General features: G+C 44.7%; 1 long non-coding RNA gene and 1 pseudogene across 1 annotated transcript in view; one reads left to right on the top strand and one right to left on the bottom strand.

Moving 5' to 3' along the window:
• LOC140426977 (uncharacterized) overlaps positions 1-7919 on the bottom strand; it is a 40489-nt gene extending 32570 nt beyond the window's left edge. Inside the window, exon 1 of the long non-coding RNA XR_011948356.1 lies at positions 7787-7919. This is a non-coding gene — a long non-coding RNA (uncharacterized lncRNA). The remainder of the gene's footprint in view (positions 1-7786) is intronic.
• A 93-nt stretch (positions 7920-8012) lies between these two features.
• LOC140426976 (heterogeneous nuclear ribonucleoproteins A2/B1 pseudogene) lies at positions 8013-9177 on the top strand (annotated as a pseudogene).
• Positions 9178-21182: the final 12005 nt, after the last annotated feature.

The raw sequence follows: 21182 nt of genomic DNA on the forward strand, positions 1-21182 counted from the left end.
TCTGGGGGCAATGGAGGAGATATGAGAGAGTGGAGGGAGCATCGGTTTGGACCCCGATTTATAACAATCATCAGTTTGTACTGGGTAGGCTAGATGGTGGGTTCCGGAGTTGGCAAAGGGCAGGAATTAGAAGGATGGGGGATCAATTTATAGATGGGCGCTTTCCCAGCTTGAAAGCCTTGGAGGATAAATTTGAATTGCCAGCAGGGAACGGGTTTAGGCATTTGCAGTGCGAAACTTCCTGAGAAAACAGGTGCCGGCCTTTCCGCTGCTGCCGCCACGGGGGATACAGGATAGAGTAGTCTCCAGTACCTGGGTGGGAGAGGGGAAGGTTTCAGATATTTACCAGGAGCTTTCGGAGGCGGAGGAAACTCCGGTGGAGGAGCTTAAGGGCAAGTGGGAGGATGAGCTAGGAGGAGAGATAGAGGGGCGTCTATGGGCGGATGCCCTAAGCAGGGTTAATACCTCCTCATCATGTGCCAGGCTCAGCCTGATGCAATTTAAGGTAGTCCACCGGACACACATGACAGCGGCTAGGATGAGCAGGTTTTTCAGGGTAGAAGATAGGTGTGCGAGGTGCGTGGGAAGCCCAGCAAATCATGTCCACATGTTTTGATAATGCCCGAAGCTTAGAGGGTTTTGCTAAGGCAATGTCCACGGTGCTAAAAACAGGGGTGGTGCCGAGTCCGGAGGTGCGATCTTTGGAGTGTCGGAAGAGCCAGGAATTCAGGGGGTGAAAGAGGTTGACGTCTTGGCCTTTGCCGCCTTAGTAGCCCGGAGACGGATCTTATTAATGTGGAGGGACTCAAAGCCCCCGAGTGTAGAGACCTGGGTTAGTGACATGGCTGGGTTTCTCAGTCTCGAGAAAATAAAGTTTGCCTTAAGAGGGTCAATGGTCGGGTTCACCCGGAGGTGGCAGCCGTTCACCGACTTTCTCGGGGAAAATTAAAATGTCAGCAGATGCAGTATTCCAAGGTGGGGGGCGCCCGGATTGTTGTTTTATGGTTGGGGTGTGTGAAGATTGAGATGGGGAGGGAAATGTTTATTATACCATGCTGATGTCATTGTCTATGTTATTTTTATAAAAATTTTCAAATACCTTAATAAAAATATTTTTTTTAAAAACCAAAATACTAGTTCAGTCTTAGTTGGTGTTTTGCGTTCGGTTCTGGACACACTTTAGGAAGGATGTGATTGGAGGATTTGTGACTGTTCCCTTGAAGCGAAGGTTGAGAAGAGGCTGAGAGATTTGACTGCGGTATTGAAATTCATGAGGTGTCTGGACAGAATAGAGAGGGAATTACTGCTACCATTATTAGAAGCATCAAGTACCAGAAGGCACAGATTTAAATAACTGGCAAAGAAGCAATGGTCTCAAGTTAGGATCTGGAATGCACGGCCTGAAAGTGTGGCACAAATAGGGTCAAATGAAGCTACCAAAAGGGATATCTGAAAAAGAAGAATTTGCAGGGCTATGTGGAAGAGACACTGAGTGGCACTGGATGAAATGTTTCTTCAGACGGTCAAGTCTCCTTTTATGATGTAATCATTCTATCATTCTGTTAAATGTCCTAACTGTTGCCCTCCTATCACTCTCAGGATCAAAGAATGTTGACTAGGCACAACGTTTTGCAGTAGCACTTTCACTGGTCATTCAGAGAATATGAGGTTTCCGCCCTAGTTGCACAACCAGCATCAATTTTGCAATCTCAGACCTCTTTTCCTGTACAAAAATTACACTGATATTATGCACATTTAATTTTATATGAGCCATTAAATCCTGCAGCAGCATACTATTCACCCTCCCCAAAATGGGTGAGTCACTGAGCAGAACTCACCAAAAATATATTAGTACGGCTACATACACCTAGAAATTATAACGTGGTCACACATAGCTTGTCCAATTTTGTGGGTGCAAAATGCAATCAGTCTTTATAATGCTGTTGTCATTGCTCGTTTTGGCACACTAGATCTTCTGTAAAGAGAAAGAAAAAGTAAGAAGTAGGAGCCCAGGAGGCCATTCGGCCCAATGACCATACTGTGCCGTTCAATAAGATCATGGCTGATCTGACTGAGGTGTCAATTCCACTTTTCTGCCTGTCCCCCATAACCCCAAATTCCCTGGTCAGTCAAAAATCTACCTAACTCAGTCTTGAATATATTTAATGGTCCAGCCTCCGTTGTTGTCTGTGGAAAGGAATTCCGAAGACTACTTTTACCCTCTGAGAGAAGAAATTCCTCCTCATCTCCATCTTAAAAAGGACACCCCTTATTTTTAAACTGTGTTCCATCTAGATTCCCCCACGTGGGAACAATACTCTTGAGCATCTATCCTGTCGAACCCCCTCAGAAGCTTATAGGCAGGATTCTCTGTCCAGCCACTCTTGAATCGCGATCGGGCGGAGAATCGGATGGCAGCCAAAAACGAGGTTGGCACCAGGCACCCAAAGGAGCGCCATACTCCGGCGTCTCGATGGCAGCGTAGATGTGTTCTACGTGGATGCCACCGTACGGTGTTGGCCTGGGTGGCACGTATTGTCGACACCACCTCCTGCTCCTGCAGGCAGTTGGACACTCCAACTGCACCTGCAGGAGCTGGATGGTTGATGACATCATCTCCCGTAGTCCCCGGCTCTGCGCCTTCATCTCCAACATTAAAGGGACTGCCCTTTCCAGAAGCGTTAGACCCGTCTGGCTGGCAGCTAGTCCCTGGGGTCAGGCTAACCTCCAACTGTCTGCCCCTCAGGGATTCCTCCCTCCATCGGATGTACTGCTGCATGCAAGTGGTGCGCAACAGATAGTGCCCCAGGAGCCTCTTCACTAAAATGCTCAACCAAGATGAGCATTACTGGGATGGTGGAGGGTGTTGGTGACAGCAGTGACAAGAAGCTGGTGTCGTCCCCGGACATGTGCTCAGGGGTGTTGTGTGGTTGTGAATGTGGGCAAGGGACCCAGGACGGTCCTGCCACGTTGGCAGGTGAGTCACGGGGTTGTGGCAGGGGGAGGGACACTAGCTGGTCCCGCATCATCAGGAGGTGACCCTGCAAGACACAAGACAAGACGCCTCGTGAGATCGCGGGTAGGCATGGTATGTGGGGACTGACATGCCATAAGGACATCGCAAAGCATTGGGGGTTCACTTGATTGTCCCATGCTGATCTCTGCCTCTGTGACTGCCCGCTCTGCTACCCCGCCGACCTGGTCCAAATCCCTCTGCTCTGTGACAGTAACGGGCTACATCTGGCGGACCCCCTCCGATCTTCTCCCGCTCCCGGTGGTTCTGGGCCTCCTTCTCCTGGGGGAGCGATTCAGACAATGCAGTATGAGACAATTGGACGCAGGCAGCGCAGGGTTCTGCAGCTGGTGGCCTGTGTGTGCGGTGTACCAGGCCATAGCAGGCGGTATGGGTGTTGGCATGGCAGGGTCAGGTGAGGAGATAGAGACCAGTTTGTTCGCCCTCTGGCGGGGGTGGGTTATGGATGTGTGGGATGGGGGTGGTGCCAGGGGAGCAGTGGTGGTGACTCACCCTGGCATGAGGTGAGTGGGTGGTGGGTGCCTCTGCCACCTGCGCTCAGGCCCGATTGACATCGGTGGGTGGCAGCCTCCTTCCTACCCTGGAGAACAGGATTTCTCACCCCGCCTCCACGACATCCTGCAGTATCTTTAGCTCTGCGTTGGTGAACCTCGGGACTGTTCCTAGTTGTGCCATGTTCTTGGCTGGAATGAGTGAGTGTGTGTGGGGGTGGACACACAAGAGTGCTTGCACACATTTCCAGCTTGTCAGGCTCTCAGTGCCAATCCTGACCCCAGCGAATCCGATGCTGGCGTCGGTTGAAATTTCACTAGTTCCACCTGGTGCGAGTGCTTGCCCATTAGCATGCCCGGAATTGCTCCGGGACTGGCGTCCGTTTCGGGACTGCCACATTCAAAGAACAAAGAAATGTACAGCACAGGAACAGGCCCTTCGGCCCTCCAAGCCCGTGCCGACCATGCTGCCCGACTAAACTACCATCTTCTACACTTCCTGGGTCCGTATCCCTCTATTCCCATCCTATTCATGTATTTGTCAAGATGCCCCTTAAATGTCACTATCGTCCCTGCTTCCACCACCTCCTCCGGTAGCGAGTTCCAGGCACCCACTACCCTCTGTGTAAAAAAACTTGCCTGATACATCTACTCTAAACCTTGCCCCTCTCACCTTAAACCTATGCCCCCTAGTAATTGACCCCTCTACCCTGGGGAAAAGCCTCTGACTATCCACTCTGTCTATGCCCCTCATAATTTTGTAGACCTCTATCAGGTTGCCCCTCAACCTCCGACGTTCCAGTGAGAACAAACCGAGTTTATTCAACCGCTCCTCATAGCTAATGCCCTCCATACCAGGCAACATTCTGGTAAATCTCTTCTGCACCCTCTCTAAAGCCTCCAAATCCTTCTGGTAGTGTGGCGACCAGAATTGAACACTATACTCCAAGTGTGGGCTAACTAAGGTTCTATACAGCTGCAACATGCCGTATGCCTTCTTGACTACCTTCTCCACCTGTGTTGCCCCTTTCAGTGATCTGTGGACCTGTACTCCCAGATCTCTCTGACTTTCAATATTCTTGAGGGTTCTACCATTCACTGTATATTCCCTACCTGCATTAGACCTTCCAAAATGCATTTGTCCGGATTAAACTCCATCTGCCATCTCTTTTCCCAAGTCTCCAAACAATCTAAATCCTGCTGTATCCTCTGACAGTCCTCATCGCTATCCGCAATTCTACTAACCTTTGTGTCATCTACAAACTTACTAATCAGACCAGTTACATTTTCCTCCAAATCATTTATATATACTACAAACAGCAAAGGTCCCAGCACTGATCCCTGCGGAACACCACTGGTCACAGCCCTCCAATTAGAAAAGCATCCTTCCATTGCTACTCTCTGCCTTCTATGACCTAGCCAGTTCTGTATCCACCTTGCCAGCTCACCCCTGATCCCGTGTGACTTCACCTTTTGTACTAGTCTACCATGAGGGACCTTGTCAAAGGCCTTACAGAAGTCCATATAGACAACATCCACTGCCCTACCTGCATCAATCATCTTTGTGACCTCCTCGAAAAACTCTATCAAGTTAGTGAGACACGACCTTCCCTTCACAAAACCATGCTGCCTCTCACTAATACGTCCATTTGCTTCCAAATGGGAGTATATCCTGTCTTGAAGAATTCTCACCAGTAATTTCCCTACCACTGAAGTAAGGCTCACCGGCCTGTAGTTCCCTGGAGTATCCCTGCTACCCTTCTTAAAAAGAGGAACAACATTGGCTATTCTCCAGTCCTCCGGGACATCACCTGAAGACAGTGAGGATCCAAAGATTTCAGTCAAGGCCTCAGCAATTTCCTCTCCAGCCTCCTTCAGTATTCTGGGGTAGATCCCATCAGGCCCTGGGGACTTATCTACCGTAATATTTTTTAAGACGCCCAACACCTCGTCTTTTTGGATCTCAATGTGACCCAGGCTATCTACACACCCTTCTCCAGACTCAACATCTACCAATTCCTTCTCTTTGGTGAATACTGATGCAAAGTATTCATTTAGTACCTCGCCCATTTCTTCTGGCTCCACACATAGATTCCCTTGCCTATCCTTCAGTGGGCCAACCCTTTCCCTGGCTACCCTCTTGCTTTTTATGTACGTGTAAAAAGCCTTGGGATTTTCCTTAACCCTATTTGCCAATGACTTTTCGTGACCCCTTTTAACCCTCCTGACTCCTTGCTTAAGTTCCTTCCTACTTTCCTTGTATTCTACACAGGCTTTGTCTGTTCCCAGCCTTCTAGCCCTGAGAAATGCCTCCTTTTTCTTTTTGATGAGGCCTACAATATCTCTCGTTTTCTAAGGTTCCCGAAATTTGCTGTATTTATCCTTCTTCCGCACAGGGACATGCCGGTCCTGAATTCCTTTCAACTGACACTTGAAAGCCTCCCACATGTCAGATGTTGGTTTGCCCTCAAACATCCGCCCCCAATCTAGGTTCGTCAGTTCCCGCCTAATATTGTTATAATTAGCCTTCCCCCAATTTAGCACATTCACCCTAGGACCACTCTTATCCTTGTCCACCAGCACTTTAAAACTTACTGAATTGTGGTCACTGTTCCCGAAATGCTCCCCTACTGAAACTTCTACCACCTGGCCGGGCTCATTCCCCAATACCAGGTCCAGTACCGCCCCTTCCCTAGTTGGACTGTCTGCATATTATTTTAAGAAGCCCTCCTGGATGCTCCTTACAAATTCTGCCCCGTCTAAGCCCCTGGCACTAAGTGAGTCCCAGTCAATATTGGGGAAGTTGAAGTCTCCCATCACCATAACCCTGTTGTTTTTACTCTTTTCCAAAATCTGTCTACCTATCTGCTCCTCTATCTCCCGCTGGCTGTTGGGAGGCCTGTAGTAAACCCCCAACATTGTGACTGCACCCTTCTTATTCCTGATCTCTACCCATATAGCCTCACTGCCCTCTGAGGTGTCCTCCCGTAGTACAGCTGTGATATCCTCCCTAACCAGTAGCGCAACTCCGCCACCCCTTTTACATCCCCCTCTATCCCGCCTGAAACATCTAAATCCTGGAACGTTTAGCTGCCAATCCTGCCCTTCCCTCAACCAGATCTCTGTCCCGGCATCAGCACTTAGTCACAACAGAGAATCCCACCATGTATGTTTCTACAGGATCACTTCTCCTTCATCTAAGCTTTATCAACCTCTTCTCCAGGAATGAACCTTTGCTGAACAAAAATTACCCACACAGAAGTCACAAGGCGGACTTCCTTTGTGAAACGTACTGGTTTATACCAGCACACGCTCTATGAACTTGTCAGTACATTCCTCCTCCATCATCACTAATGTGGAGTTGCTGGCGTTGGACTGGGGTGAGCACAGTAAGGAGTCTGACAGCACCAGGTTAAAGTCCTACGGGTTTGTTTTGAATCACTAGCTTTCAGAGCACAGCTCCTTCCTCAGATTCACCTGAGTGCTTGTACACATCTCCAGCTTGTCAGGCTCCCCAGTGATTCACCTGAGGAAGGAGCTGTGCTCCGAAAGCTAGTGATTCAAAACAAACCTGTTGGATTTTAACCTGGTGTTGTCAGACTTCTTACTATCACCACTGATGGCAGCTGTAATTGCACACAAATGTGCACAGATAATGTCCAGTTTGTCCAACTTCCTGTGCCATAATGGAAGTTGAGAACAGAATATAAAACTCCCAAGGTAACGACTGAATTACGTCTGAGCGTTCAAGTCGAAATATCCCCAGGCTGCAATTTGATCCTGCTTCACCTGAGGATTGCACTTGACCTTGCCTCCCCACTGTAGTGCTCCCGGGGGAAGAGAGAAAATATCAAAACAACTTGTGTCCGCAGTTCACTTCGTTTGTCTTTGATCACTTCCTATGTCAGGGCTTAGGTCCCGCCTTCCCTCCGACATTTCCTCTCGCTGCCCGCCCGGGAAGGAGGGCCCGCCAATGTGCGAGGCGGCGCGGCAGCGGCACGTGCGCCTCGACCACCATGTTGGAGCAGCGGGCGTCCATTTTGCGCCGGTCGGTCGCGATACAATTTCCAGGGGCAACCGGCTCGCTCGACGACCGGCCGTTTATTTTTAAAACCGGGTTGGGGGCGGGGGGGTTGTGCGCCGCCGTCGGGGAGACGATAAGATGGTTTCCTTTGCCGCCAAATAAAAGATGAGAGAAGGGGGTGAGGGGAGAGATCACGCACACGATTCAAATTAAACGGGCGTCGATGGCCGTGCATACCTGAGACAAAAGATTAAAAGTGCTGGTGCTGGCTAGTGTTTGTAGTGGGCGGCTGCTGCAGTTTGAGATGATCCTCCATCGATGTGGAGGACAATGGAACAGACAGGGGCTCCTCAACTGCAGCACAGAATGGGGCTGAGGTTACCTAGCAGCCAGCCGCTGGCCAATGGGGGCGGCGGGGCGGAGGCCAGGCCCCGCCCCATGGCTCTCCGCTATATAAAGCGCTCATTAGGCAGGCAGTCAGTCTCCTGCGGTGTGTAGTGAAAGCCGTCGTTACAATATGGCGAGGGAACAGCTCTGTAAGCTATTTGTTGGCGGGCTCAGCTTCGAGACGGTGGAAGGCAACTTGCGGAACCATTTTGAGGAGTGGGGCAAGCTGACCGACTGCGTTGTCGTGCAAGATACCATCACCCGGCGCCCCCGCGGCTTCGGCTTTGTCACGTACTCTTCGCCGAGCGAGGCGGATGCTGCCATGGCTGCTAGGCCTCATGTCTTAGATGGCCGCACGGTGGATCTCAAACGAGCTGTGCCAAGGGAAGACTCCAACAAACCTGGCTTCAACATGAAGGTAAAGAAGATCTTTGTTGGCGGTATTAAAGAGAACCTTGGCGAGAATGATTTACAAAGCTACTTCTCAGACTATGGTATGATTGAGAAAGTAGATGTGATCTGTGACCGAGAGACTGGCAAGAAAAGAGGCTTTGCCTTTGTGTACTTCGATGACCATGATTCTGTTGATAAAGCGGTTATACAGAAGTACCACATGATTAATGGCTACCGGTGTGAAGTCAAGAAAGGTTTGTCGAAGGAGGAGATGCAGAGCGGAACTAGACCTCGCGGCCGAGCTGGCACCTTTAGCCAGAGAAACGGCCGGAGTAATGGCAATTTTGGAAATGCGGCTGGGTACGGGGCCCAGGGCGGCGGAGGCGGCTACTACACTGATAGAGGAAACCGAGGAGACGTCTATGGTGGTTATGGTGATGGGGGGTATCCTCGGCGTGATCGTTCCTTCTCAGGCGGAAGTTATGGTGATCAAATTGGGAGCTATAGAGGAGGAGGAGGAGGAGGCGGTGGCGGTGGATACGATCGTGGAAATTTCCAGGATGCCTATGATAACTTTGGGAGCTATTCCCCTGAGCAGTCCAACTATGGCCCCATGAGAGGAGGGGGTGGTATGGAAAAATTTGGACCCTACAGGGGAGATTATGGTGCTAGCAATAGAAGCAGAAGCAGAGATTTTGGAGGATATGCCTTTTAGTTCTTTTGAGGGCGGGGTGATGGTTTAAAAGGGGGGGGGCTGCATAGCTACAAAAATGTAATTGAGTAATGCGTACTACAAACTGCATACTTTTTTGTTTTAACTTTTTTCATAATAAACTACATTGAATTTATCTCCTTTTGTCTATAGTGTCTCTTTCTGGGTGAAGTCTACCTGAAGACGCAGAGGGTTTTAACCCTTTGCAGTTTTCTTGCAATTTGTTTCCTATTGTCAAGTCTTAACTGTTCCAGGTACATTCAGCCTAACAGCAGTCGTCATCCATTTTTAATGCAGATTTCTGTTGGGGGTTTTGAAAGTGCTCATTGATCACCTTAAATGCTTTTCCATCTCTTAATCTAAATTGTTTTGGGGAAGCCTTCTGAGGATAGTACTTGGTTCTACTTTTCAAGTTGGATAAGGTTTTCACAGCCACAAAGTTTGACACAATCAAATGTGATACCTGTGCAGGGATGCAAGTCATTCAAGATGTGATTCCTCTGCAGGGATGCAAGTCATTTTTGGATTGTGGTTGAATCCAGTTTTGAGAACTTTCGGAGGATAGTATTTGGGTAATGTGGTGCTGAGATGTACATCTTTTACACTTCTTCAATCTGAGCACCCAAATGTGACCTGAGTAACTAAAGACATTTCAAGGTAGTTGGGTAGGGCTACGATCAAGTTTGCTTATTCAGCCACCTAGGTCAATCGGTGAAATGCTGATTTGCTCTAAAAATTGGGAGGAAGGATTACTGACTACTCAACCAAGGCTATTTCATGCTCGTAAATGAAGTTGTTTAGTGTAGTAGAAGCAGCAACTGAGCACATTTTTATCCAATCAATTTCTGCATGGAGGCAAGAGTAACATTTCCCTTTAAGGCATCATAGGAAAACTCACCTCCACGTTAGCTGGCAAAACATGGTTCAGCTTCCTTCAGCTATCTGTGTCAGCAAGGCAGTTCATGTAACTTGGTGTGTAAGATGCAAATTCAATTCTAGGTCGGGAATTGTGCAAAGTAACAAATTCCATTCCCTAATACTGATTTCACCGAAATATGCATGTTGGGCATTACTAAGGGACCTTGCTGCATCCTGGACCGTTATACTTTCCACTGCATGAGTTGATGGTGGTTAGTAAAATTATTTGGAATATTCACCTTCAATATGCTGAATTGGATCAATAGTGTAACAATGTTTGAGTTGACTCTAGAATAGAAAGGGCAATCTAGGAAATGCATAGCTTGGTCCTTAAAGATTGTGGACTTTTTTCAATCTTGAGAACGTAATGTTCTCGGTAGTTCTATATGTTCAAGGTCTTCACATTCTGGTAAGTATGTAATTGTAAAAGTTCAAGGCAGGTTGTATTTTTTTTTTTAAGCAGAAATAGTGAAGATATGGATGAATTCACAGGAAATGAACTAAGATAAGTTGCAGGAAACTGATTATGTGGGGGGGGAAGGAAAGTTTCACTTATGTAGAACTTGCACTTTAATTGAAATGTATTTTATCACCTAAATGCTCACAGTCAGCAGCCATTTTGGTTTGGTAAGACTGCATAAATGCCAATAGGATGAATGATCTATGCTTTTTGTTTGAAAGAGGAATGTTGGCCAAGATAACTACTGCTTGCATTTATAGAGCATTTTAAACTTAACTATCAAGGCCATAATGGAAGAACGTGGATACAGTATTAGGAAGAGTCTTGGTCAGAGATGGTTTCTAAGGCAAGAATTCCAGAATGTGGGGCCTAGATTCCTGAAGGTTACCCCTACCAATAGTAGTGTGAAGAGCGGGATGCAAGAAAGGAGTCTCCCTGTCTGACCCATAGTGTCAACTGCACCAGTGGATTAGGAAGACGCGCCTAACATCCAAAGGACAGGTTTGGTCAACTTGGATATTCACTTAGGATTATGGTTTTCTAACTAGTTATTGAATCGGTTTTAAATTTAGAAGTAAATTGTACTTATGAATTTCTTACTGAGAATAATATCTAGCAAACTCCATATTTTATTTTTGTCCTCTAAACTTGGATCGTGGACTTTTCCTTAGTTTGTAGATTATCTATCAATTACCCATTTGGTCTGGTCCTATTCAGTAAGTGGTCTGCTGAACTGAGATCCTTCCCAGTAAAATATAGATTTTAAGATCTTAAACCATATATTAATTTCATAGGACATGTAGATTAAGATTTTATTTCTAATATCCTAAATAAGAGATACCCAGTTCTTATAAAAGTGTCAAATTAATAATGTTCAATGGTTAATAAATTTCATGCTTTCCCTTCTAGGTCACTAACTGCACATTCTTCTCTCATGCAGCCCTCGAGCAAGTGTGGTCCCAGCTTCTCAACACCTGCCACCATCGCCGCTGTCTGCCAGGCTGTTAGAAGTTGAACTCTTCAGTGATGTGGCTGCTGCTTCCTCCATTTGAGGAGCCACAGAATTCTGCTAACAATTAAGTCTTTAGTGCATCCCTTCTTCCTGCTCCACCTGTGGGGGAGAAACACTGCCTAAAATTGCATACGATACATAAATCTGAATTCTGGAAAATGTTCAGATGTCATTTGGCCAGTTGTATTGCCGGAAGATTGGTTTGACTGGCAGTGGAAAAGAAAAGTCGGGAAACCCCAGAAAGGAGAGAAGGAAAACACAAGATTCTGGGTGTTGAAAGAGCAGTCCTAGAAGTAAGTCGTGGAAGTACTAAGCATGAGCTTACAAAGTTATTCCAGGCACAGCCACAAGGAAAAAGTTGGTGTCATTGTTGAGGGGTTTGCCAATTTATACAGTTAACTATACATAACCAAGATGCAGCACCAACTTGAGGTGGTCTTGACATATTGTAAATGACCTCGTGCTGTTTTTAAAATTTTGGGCAGCTTCCGGTCTGCCAAAATACTGGAATTGATTGCATTTGTTACAAGACATCTGCTTTGATCTTGATGAAGGCTGACTTTCAAACTGAAAAGCATAGTGAACATTGTACCAATGGGAGTATCCTGAGCAGACTTAAACTGATCACAAACACTTTCTTTGTCCACTGTAAAATGGAGGAGGTGCATATTTCAGACTATGGTCTCTTAATGTTTGAAATGCTAGCGTTTTAGTTACTGAGCAGTGGAGTGCAGTAACTAGTCTGGTTATGGAATGACTGGATCTCACAGGCCAGGTATTCCACCTGTGCCAGGTGGACCACATCCTGCAGGTGTACAAAATTGCTAATTCCAAAATTGTCTTGAGACATCCTGAAGACATTTAGTCTGCAAGAAGCCTAAACTGTATGAATGATGCTGGTAGGATGAAACCCTCCAATGCTGTCTACCAATCTAAGCTGGGATTAAGCCCTGAGGGTTCTACCATGCATATGATTATAGTAATTCGGACATTAATAAAGCAATGCCTGGTAGTGATTCCATGTAGAACACTATCTGCCAAAAATGGAAGTCATACCTGTTGTGTATTGAACACTAGGCTGCTAGAACAACTTTCTCCATCCAGCAAAGGTTGATCCAACATAGTTGAGGAAAATTAATGCATCAGTTTCCTGATGCAAAGTTAGCAATGCCTGTGGGTTAGAATGTGAATCTTGTATGATTGTTTCTCTACTGTCCATCAGGCATCGACCCTGGAACTTAACCAGAAGAACACTCCAATGCGCAGCAACATGGAAAGATTGAATGCAAAAATCCGTGGGACTGTATTAATGCTACAGGCAAAGAGCTGCTCAATCTGTTAATGTCACAATCATGGCAGCAGCTTCTTTGTGATATGTTATGGCCATTGTCTTGCTAGCTGCAGTCAGCATGTGCTTTTGAGGATGTGGATAATTACTTCTAACAAACCTTCCTGCAATTATTCAATACATGAAACCAAATCAAGAAATTGAACAGAGTAAAGAAACTGGAACATTATGCATGATTTTAATTAGAGCTTTTGTTTCTTTAGCACCACTCCTGCAAGCCAATTATAAATGTCCTTGTCCAACTAATTGCTGATATTGGACTCCAGTTAAGGCTTTGCAAGAGAGAACTGCTTGGGTGAGGAAGGTTATCAGCACAACTGGTTCAATTGATGCCAAATTACCTGACCCACATGCTAGTCATGGACATGGCAGTTTTGTCCAAATGCTGACCCTGTCCTCCACCCAGGTTCAGTTCTCAGCTCTCTCTGCCAGTACTAAATGGTTTTCTAGCTTGTTGCAGAATAAGCCATAAGAATAAGACCAATAAGCCAGCAGTAGGTTATACGGGCATATAATTCTCTCCATGCTGTGGGTTTTGAGTAATTAAATATTTTGGGGTTGAAGTACAATGCCAAGAAAAACATTACAGGTACAGAACCCATCTCTAATTGGTAACACCATGTTGGGCTCTGTATTTGTAATACATGTTGGTAACATTGGCAGATGGATATGTAGGACATTAAGTGCAGATAACCTAAACTGGGAAATGTGACCAAACCTGCAACTGACCTTGGGATACCATAGGCTGGTGAAATGGGCAGACACATGGTAGATTTGATGCAGAGCGCTTAGGCTGCAATTTTATTGTCCAGGCCTAGGGACTGCATTATATAGGAAGCACATCAAGGCCTTGGATGGAGGTGGGGTTGATTTTTAGAATAGTAAAAGGATGTAGGACTTGAGAGAGCTCTAGATTGAAAGGGGGTTTAATAAAGGTGATGGATGAACTTGGCTATAGGCACAACTGAGTATAGAGGATGGTTATTCATGAAGGCCTGCCTTCTCAACCGTGTCCACCTGAGTGGTGATCCTCTGGTTAAATCGCCACCAATCAGCTCTTCCTCAAGGAGAGAGCAGCCTATGGTCATCTTGGCCAACCTACCTACAGCAAATGGGGAGATGCTGATTTAAGAAGGAGCAGCATGCAGGTTTAGGTTAATGGTCAAAAGAATGGGATGGTGAGAATTCTTATACAAGTTGTGACCTGCACTACCTGAAAAGGTGGTGGAAGCAGATTTCCTAATTTTCAGAAGGCTTGGATTACAAAACTTGCAATTTCCTAGTACCTTTTTGTAACCCCAGGATGTCGGGCATTATAGCCAGTTTAGGTGCTGTGGTAATGTAGAAAAAAGTATCTGGTGAAATTGTGATAACTAGCTTGTGACTGCAGTTGTAACTTGGATGGTTCCTTTTTAATTAGGTGGTAGGCATGATTGGACAAATGGCCTCCTATGCTGCACTGCATTGTTGATGCATTCCACACTTGGGGTGGGGGGGGCATCATCTAAACGTCCAATGTTAGCCATACCAATAAATTAGAGTCATGATCCTAGTAGCCCAACTCGAAATACCTCGTCTCCTTTATTTGAGCACTTGTTTTACTATCTGTTTTTATAATCTTACTCATGAGCTTGAAAGCAATTCTAAATGACTCCCAAATATCCTGTACATACACAAAACTGAATGCAATGCTGTGAACTTGAACATCTTGGGGCAGCACGGTAGCATAGTGGTTAGCACAATTGCTTCACAGCTCCAGGATCCCAGGTTCGATTCTGGCTTGGTTCACTGTCTGTGCGGAGTCTGCACATCCTCTCCGGGTGCTCTGGTTTCCTCCCACAGTCCAAAGATGTGCAGGTTAGGTGGATTGGCCATGATAAATTGCCCTTAGTGTTGGGTGGGGTTACTGGGTTATGAGGATAGGGTGGAGGTGTTGACCTTGGGTAGGGTGCTCTTTCCAAGAGCCGGTGCAGACTCGATGGGCGAAATGGCCTCCTTCTGCACTGTAAATTCTATTCCATCTTGGGGAAATCATGAGTGCAAATCTGAATCCTTGCTCTGACAAGAGGGACTAGTACACTACACCCTCAGCTCAGTGCTATAATAATTGAATTCTGATCTGCTTGCAGAGGCAACAGAGCTACCACCTCTGCAAGCATGCTCTACCCTGTGACCGTCATGCTATGGGAAAAATAGTAATGGTGTTTTGCATGCCATTACAGGTATTTACTTGAAGCTCAGCATTTGAGGACAGGCTGACACTCCAGTCCATTTTGATGAACTGGAAGGCATAGTCATTTGGTCCCATCTGCCCTTTCAGGGGGATGGATGTAAATGATTTCATTACACTATTTTGAGCAAGGGAATTTTCCCGGTGTCCTGACCATTGCCCCTCAACACATTTTCTGGATCACGACTTGATGATTCTTGTCATTGTTTTGAGATATACAGCACTTCAAGAACTCTGTGTAAACAGTATGAAAGGCAAGACTCTTTATTTGCCAATTTGTAGGGGTGTTGGCTTTGCATAACCCTGTGCTTCCAAATAACTTACAGTTCACTGTGGGGTGAAGTAATTGGTCCAGTGCAATAATTTGTCTTGTCATTTTTTTTTTTTTTTTTCTCCTAATGGGTGCTCAACACTTTTCTAGCTAAATCTGACCACTCATGTAGAAATAAATACTTGGTTAGATAGAGACAGGTCTATGGGCGGATGCCCTAAGCAGGGTTAATACCACCTCATTGTGCGCCAGGCTTAGCCTGATACAATTTAAGGTAGTCCACTGGGCACACATTGCAGGGGCTAGGATGAGCAAGTTTTTTGGGGTAGAGGAGAGTTGTGCGCGGGAAGCCCAGCAAATCATGTCCACATGTTTTGGGCATGCCCGAAGGGTTTTGGTTTTGCTAAGGCAATGTCCACGGTGCTAAAAACACAGGTGGGGCCGAGTCCAGAAGTAGCTATCTTTGGAGTGTCGGGAGTTCAGGGGGCGAAGAGGCCGACGTTCTGGCCTTTGCCTCCCTGAGATGGATCCTATGAATGTGGAGGGACTCTTAAGCCCTCGCGTGTAGAGACTTGGGTTAGTGATATGGCTGGGTTTTTCGGTCTCGAGAAAATAAAGTTCGCCCGGAGGTGGCAGCCGTTCGTCGACTTTCTCAGGGAAAACTAAAGTCAGCTGGTGCAGTGTTCCAGGGGGATTGTTGTTTAGTTGAGGTGTGTGAAGATTGGGCTGGGGGGGGGGGGAGGGGGGAGGAGTGTTCATTTTGCCATGTGGATGTTATTGTTTTTGTTAATGTTATAGAAATTTTCAAATACCTCAATAAAAATATTTATTTTAAAAAATACTTGGTTGTTATCCAGCTGAATTGTCTTCAGTGCATCCTCAATAAATGGCTAATTAAGAAATTTCTCTACTGAATGGATTTATTGTAATGTTTTTTTTTCTTGCACCACCATTTCGGCAAATAAGTTTGGATTTTGACATTTAAATGTTTGCAACTGGCTTTGCAATGTTAATTCTATAGCAGCTGTTTTGCTATTTTAATAGTGCTAAAGGTGATGCACAGTAACATTTCATTGTCTTTTGATGAAAAAAGAGTTTGTAAGCTGATCTTGAACAGACTCTTTGTTGGCAATGGTACGATGACAAGAGTTTGAGATGTCAAGAAGGAACAGCAGCAGCCTACACTAGTATATTATCAGCGGGTCCAAGTACCATCTGCAGACAAAAAGAGTTAATGTTTCTTGACTGTCTGTCTTCACTTTGCAATGGTTCCCTAGATCGTTTACAACTCTGTCTCTAGCATTTCTCGCAGTTTCGTTAAATTCTGGTTACAATCCACTGGGTACTTCCTGACTTGTGGATTATGTCCTGAATCTGAAGCCTCTCTACTTGGTAAAAGCTACAGCATCATTAAATCACCATTTTAGATTCCAAAACCAACTTTGTAATCAATTCACATTTGTTGCATATAAGGGTATCCAAACAAGAGATCTGTACAAAAATAAATATTTTTGCTTGCAAGGTTTGAGTGCATAATCAAGATCTGTACACCAGTCAAGGTCATCTATTCAAACAAAACTAGGAAGTAGCAAAGTAACCTGAAAATACTAGCCATGAAAATAAGAACATTTCTACAGCGCCTTAACCATCCTTGTACTCAATGTGAAAATGTTTCCTCTTTGGGAAGGATGGTAAAGCCTTGGAGAGGGTGCAAAGGAGATAAAAGAATGGTACCATGGATGAGGGAACTAGGATTACTTTCTTGGAGCTGAGAAGGTTGCATTTTATTAGACTGGTTCAAAATCGAGGTAATGTGAAAACGTCAGATGGAAATTGGTGACCGGGGACACTGATATACAAAGTAATTGGCAAAATGCCAGATTGCAATTTGGAATGCACTGCCTGAAGGAGTGAAGGGAGCAGATTTAGAAACTTTCAAAAGGGAATCTTATTTTACAGGGAGTAGGACTGATGGGGTAGTTCTTTCAAATAGCTGACACTGATAAAATGGGCCAAATGCCTTGTGCATAATATGCAAGGGATAATTAAAACATGGCTGCAGGCCAATCGGATTGGTAGGTAAAAGGCCAACATAACCATGTTTTTAGCCTGTAGGTGTGCAAATAACATTGAAATAATAGAGTAACTCCGATTGTACTGATACCCCATGCAGGAAAACTGACTTTATCTTGGCCTCTGTGGAAAATGAAGCAATTGCGGGGGGGAAGACATGGCAAATTGGCCAAAAGAAAACCTAGCTGAAGTTGTCCTATATTAAACATGCAGTTTGAAAAAAGGAATGCAGTCTGAGGACTGGTGTAAGGGAGTTGGAACAGTTCCTGGGAATCCTTATTGAATTCCCTGAAGACCAGGTGATCTACACTGATTTCAGAAGGATCAGAGCATGTGGGATTAGATTGAATGGTGATTCAGAAGATGCCAGGAGTTGAGGGATACAACAAATAAGAGTACCACAAATTGGGGCTATGGGATTGAAATTTGCAAATGATGCCCCAAGTTGATCCACATAGTTAATATGGACTACACAAAATAGACCTGCATATGGAATAAATGACATTTAACAGGATTGGGTGGATTTTTAGGAGGAATTGTTCCTGTAAGGGTGGAGAAAGTCTGAATCCAGGAGTAGCAGTACAAAGTTACTGTGGGTTAACTCCTGGAGAAATATAATACAAAAACAGGGAGACTCATTTTAGACTACACTTTATTGTTCTGGTCTCTTAAGGACAAAAGCAATTGGAAAAGCCTTCAGTTCCCTCAACTTGATAATTATCAGGAATACGGAGGAGACTGGAAAGGCACTGGTTTTAAAATTACAGGGATTCCCTAGCATGGATTACAGCTAGGTTGCCACCAACAGATCAAATCATAATTTAGAAGTTTATTTTAGTGCAGTAAGAATATCCAATTGGCTACCACAGTGGTTCAAGCACCTGGCATCACATTTTAAGGGACATTTTGCATTCATGAGGAATTCGAGGAAAAGTGGTAGGAGACGAGTGTGGCACATAGGCCATTTGGGTTGACTGGCTTGAGCTGTGATTCTAGCTAATTTTCTTGTTCCTCAGGAAAATGAAGGATTCACAGCATGGCTACTACACTGCTGGAATACTCAGCAGATCTGTCAAATTCTGTGGTGGGATGGTACCAATGGTACTCTGAACCCATCGGGCAAGTAATCATTTGATTTATTTAAATCTTCCTGTACACCTAATAGGGAAGTGTGAACCTCTTGTGCTGCTTAACCTTTTTGTCTTCCCCTGTGTTTATAGTGTTCGTAGTTTTGGTGTTGCATATAATCGGGCTGTGAAATTTTAGTTTTGCATTTTGTCATCTTTAGTAGCTGTGGATAGAGCATAGACTAAGTAAAGAAATGTTAAATCATGCCACCATATGTGTTTTGGGAATCTTGTGGCAGCCAGCACAACTGGTTGTAAGTTATATGGAACAGAAACTGATCAGGATGTTTGGGAAGCTCTAGAGCCTTGAACCTGAAGCCAGGTATTTCCATGAGGTTCTGGAATATGTAAAGCACCTGCCAAAAGCTGGATATAGAGTAATACAAGTAATTGTGTGGTTAAAAAGTTGACAAATGTGTGTATGCGCACACCTGAGAATTATCTAATGGGCAGCACGGTGGAGCAGTGGGTAGCGCTGTTGCCTCACGACGCTGAGGTCCCAGGTTCGATCTCTGCTCTGGGTCACTGTCTGTGTGGAGTTTGCACTTCTCCCTGGGTTTTGCCACACTAAAATTGCCCCTTAATTGAAAACAAAATTGGTTACTCTATATTTATTTTTTGAATATTTTTTTTTAAAAAAAAGAATTATCTAGTATTTTTAACCATGAGCACTAATTTTCTGTTTAATGTTTTGTTTCGGATAGCTTCATTTTCCAACTGGGGGAAAAATATCACTGATGGATTGTGCTTTGGGTCTCTGTTCAGACTTTATCCAAGTACTGGCATATACCTCAATCTATTCGTAGTTTAGCTTTTTCAAAATTCCCAAATCACCCCCTTATACACCAGAGTTCAATTTTTTTTTTCTCCTCTCCCCTCGAGAGTAATCTCGAATATCTGAGATTAAACTAGGAGTAATCCTTCCTAATGGTATTAAAATGATTTGTAACAAGCAAACTAGCTTATAGAGGCTAAAGCACAGAAACTGGCCATTTGCCGAATAGAACTGTGTTTTTGCTTCCTCCCTACCACTTGTATGTATTGTCCCTAGTTTAACCTCTTCCCATAACTCAAAAGAGAAAACATTTTGTTTCAATATCATAACATTTACAGTGCAGAAGGAGCTGTGAGACAACAGTGCTAACCACTGGGCCACCGTGCCACCCATAAAAACTGAAATGAGCCGTGGCAATTATGGGATTGGAACCAACGTTCCCAGAGAGACGGGAACCTAAATCCAGCTCGGCCTCAGTACCACCCCCCAGCCTTTGCGTGCAACCTCCCCTTTTTCCTACAGATTCCCAGCCTTTTCTGATCTCATACCTTTGTACATTCTCTCCAGTGTGGTTATTCCCTTTAAGGAGATTAGAACCGTGCAGAGTACCACAGATGATCTAACAAAGGTTGATTTGATTTTTTTTATGGCCAACATCTCTTGAGGAAAAATAATTCTTCACCAGTTGAGGTATTTTTTACATACAAAAGTTTATGAAGACATGGGATTTGATTTGTTTCTCAAGAATCCAGTTCTTAACCCAAATAATAATGACAAATGTGGAGTTCTGAGCTGCCGTTGACTTATTTTATTTTAAAAGGTTAAACAAAAGCTTCACCTAGTACATCTGCAGCCTGTGTTCAGCACAACTCTTGCATTTAGCATGTTTGCACTACACAGGTGAAAAGACTGACTCAATAATGGCAGGATATTTTACAGTAAAACATGGTAAAAAGGTTTTGATGGGTGAGATAAAATATTTGGTAAGAAGGATCTCTTCAATGCTATATGACTTGTTGTTTTTCAGGACAATTTAATCCTAAGCATACACTGGTACATGAGCAAAAACATGGAAACTAGAGATCAAATATGAATGCTGGAAATATTTAATAGACAACATTGGTGAAAAGAAACCATTGACGATTCAAGGCAGGTGACTTTGTCAGAACTGGAAAAAATTAGATGTTTTAAGCAAATAAAAAAGGGGTGGGGAGAGCAAAATGAGGATATGACGTAGGATGGAAGGCCGGAGACATTAAATGATGAAAGCGATGATGGTACAAGGCAAAAGGAGATATCAAAAGGTGGAATCAGAATTGCGTATTCAAAAAAAATGAATCAACGGATGCCATTCTCAAAAATGGGGCACAGGTTCTGATCAGAAATTGTTGGTCTCAATATTCAGAATCCTAGGTTGGTGTGTCTGGGAGGCTATGAAGTGCCTAACTGAAAGGCCGTACCTTGAGCAGTGAATAAATTAGACTGAATTTCAAGTACAAAAGTGTGTTTGGAGCCTTGGATGATTAGAAAGGAGGAAATAAAGGCAGGTGATTAATTTTGTTTGCCTGTGCATGCATGGAAATGTGTGAAACGGAGGAGAGAATTTTTGGGATAATAGAAGTGAGTGAATGGTTCCTCCAGTGCTGAAAGAGGGGAAGCTATTTGGCTTTGAGGGGGGATCTTATTGAAACTTACAGGATACTACGAGGCCTGGATAGAGTGGACGTGGAGAGGATGTTTCCACTTGTAGGAAAAACTAGAACCAGAGGACACCATCTCAAGACTAAAGGGATGATCCTTTAAAACTGAGATGAGGAATTTCTTCAGCCAGAGGGTGGTGAATCTGTGGAACTCTTTACTGCAGAAGGCCGTGGAGGCCAAATCACTGAGTGTCTTTAAGACAGATAGGTTCTTGATTAATAAGGGG

Source organism: Scyliorhinus torazame, chromosome 7, assembly GCF_047496885.1.
Source record: "Scyliorhinus torazame isolate Kashiwa2021f chromosome 7, sScyTor2.1, whole genome shotgun sequence".
Taxonomy (NCBI): domain Eukaryota; kingdom Metazoa; phylum Chordata; class Chondrichthyes; order Carcharhiniformes; family Scyliorhinidae; genus Scyliorhinus; species Scyliorhinus torazame.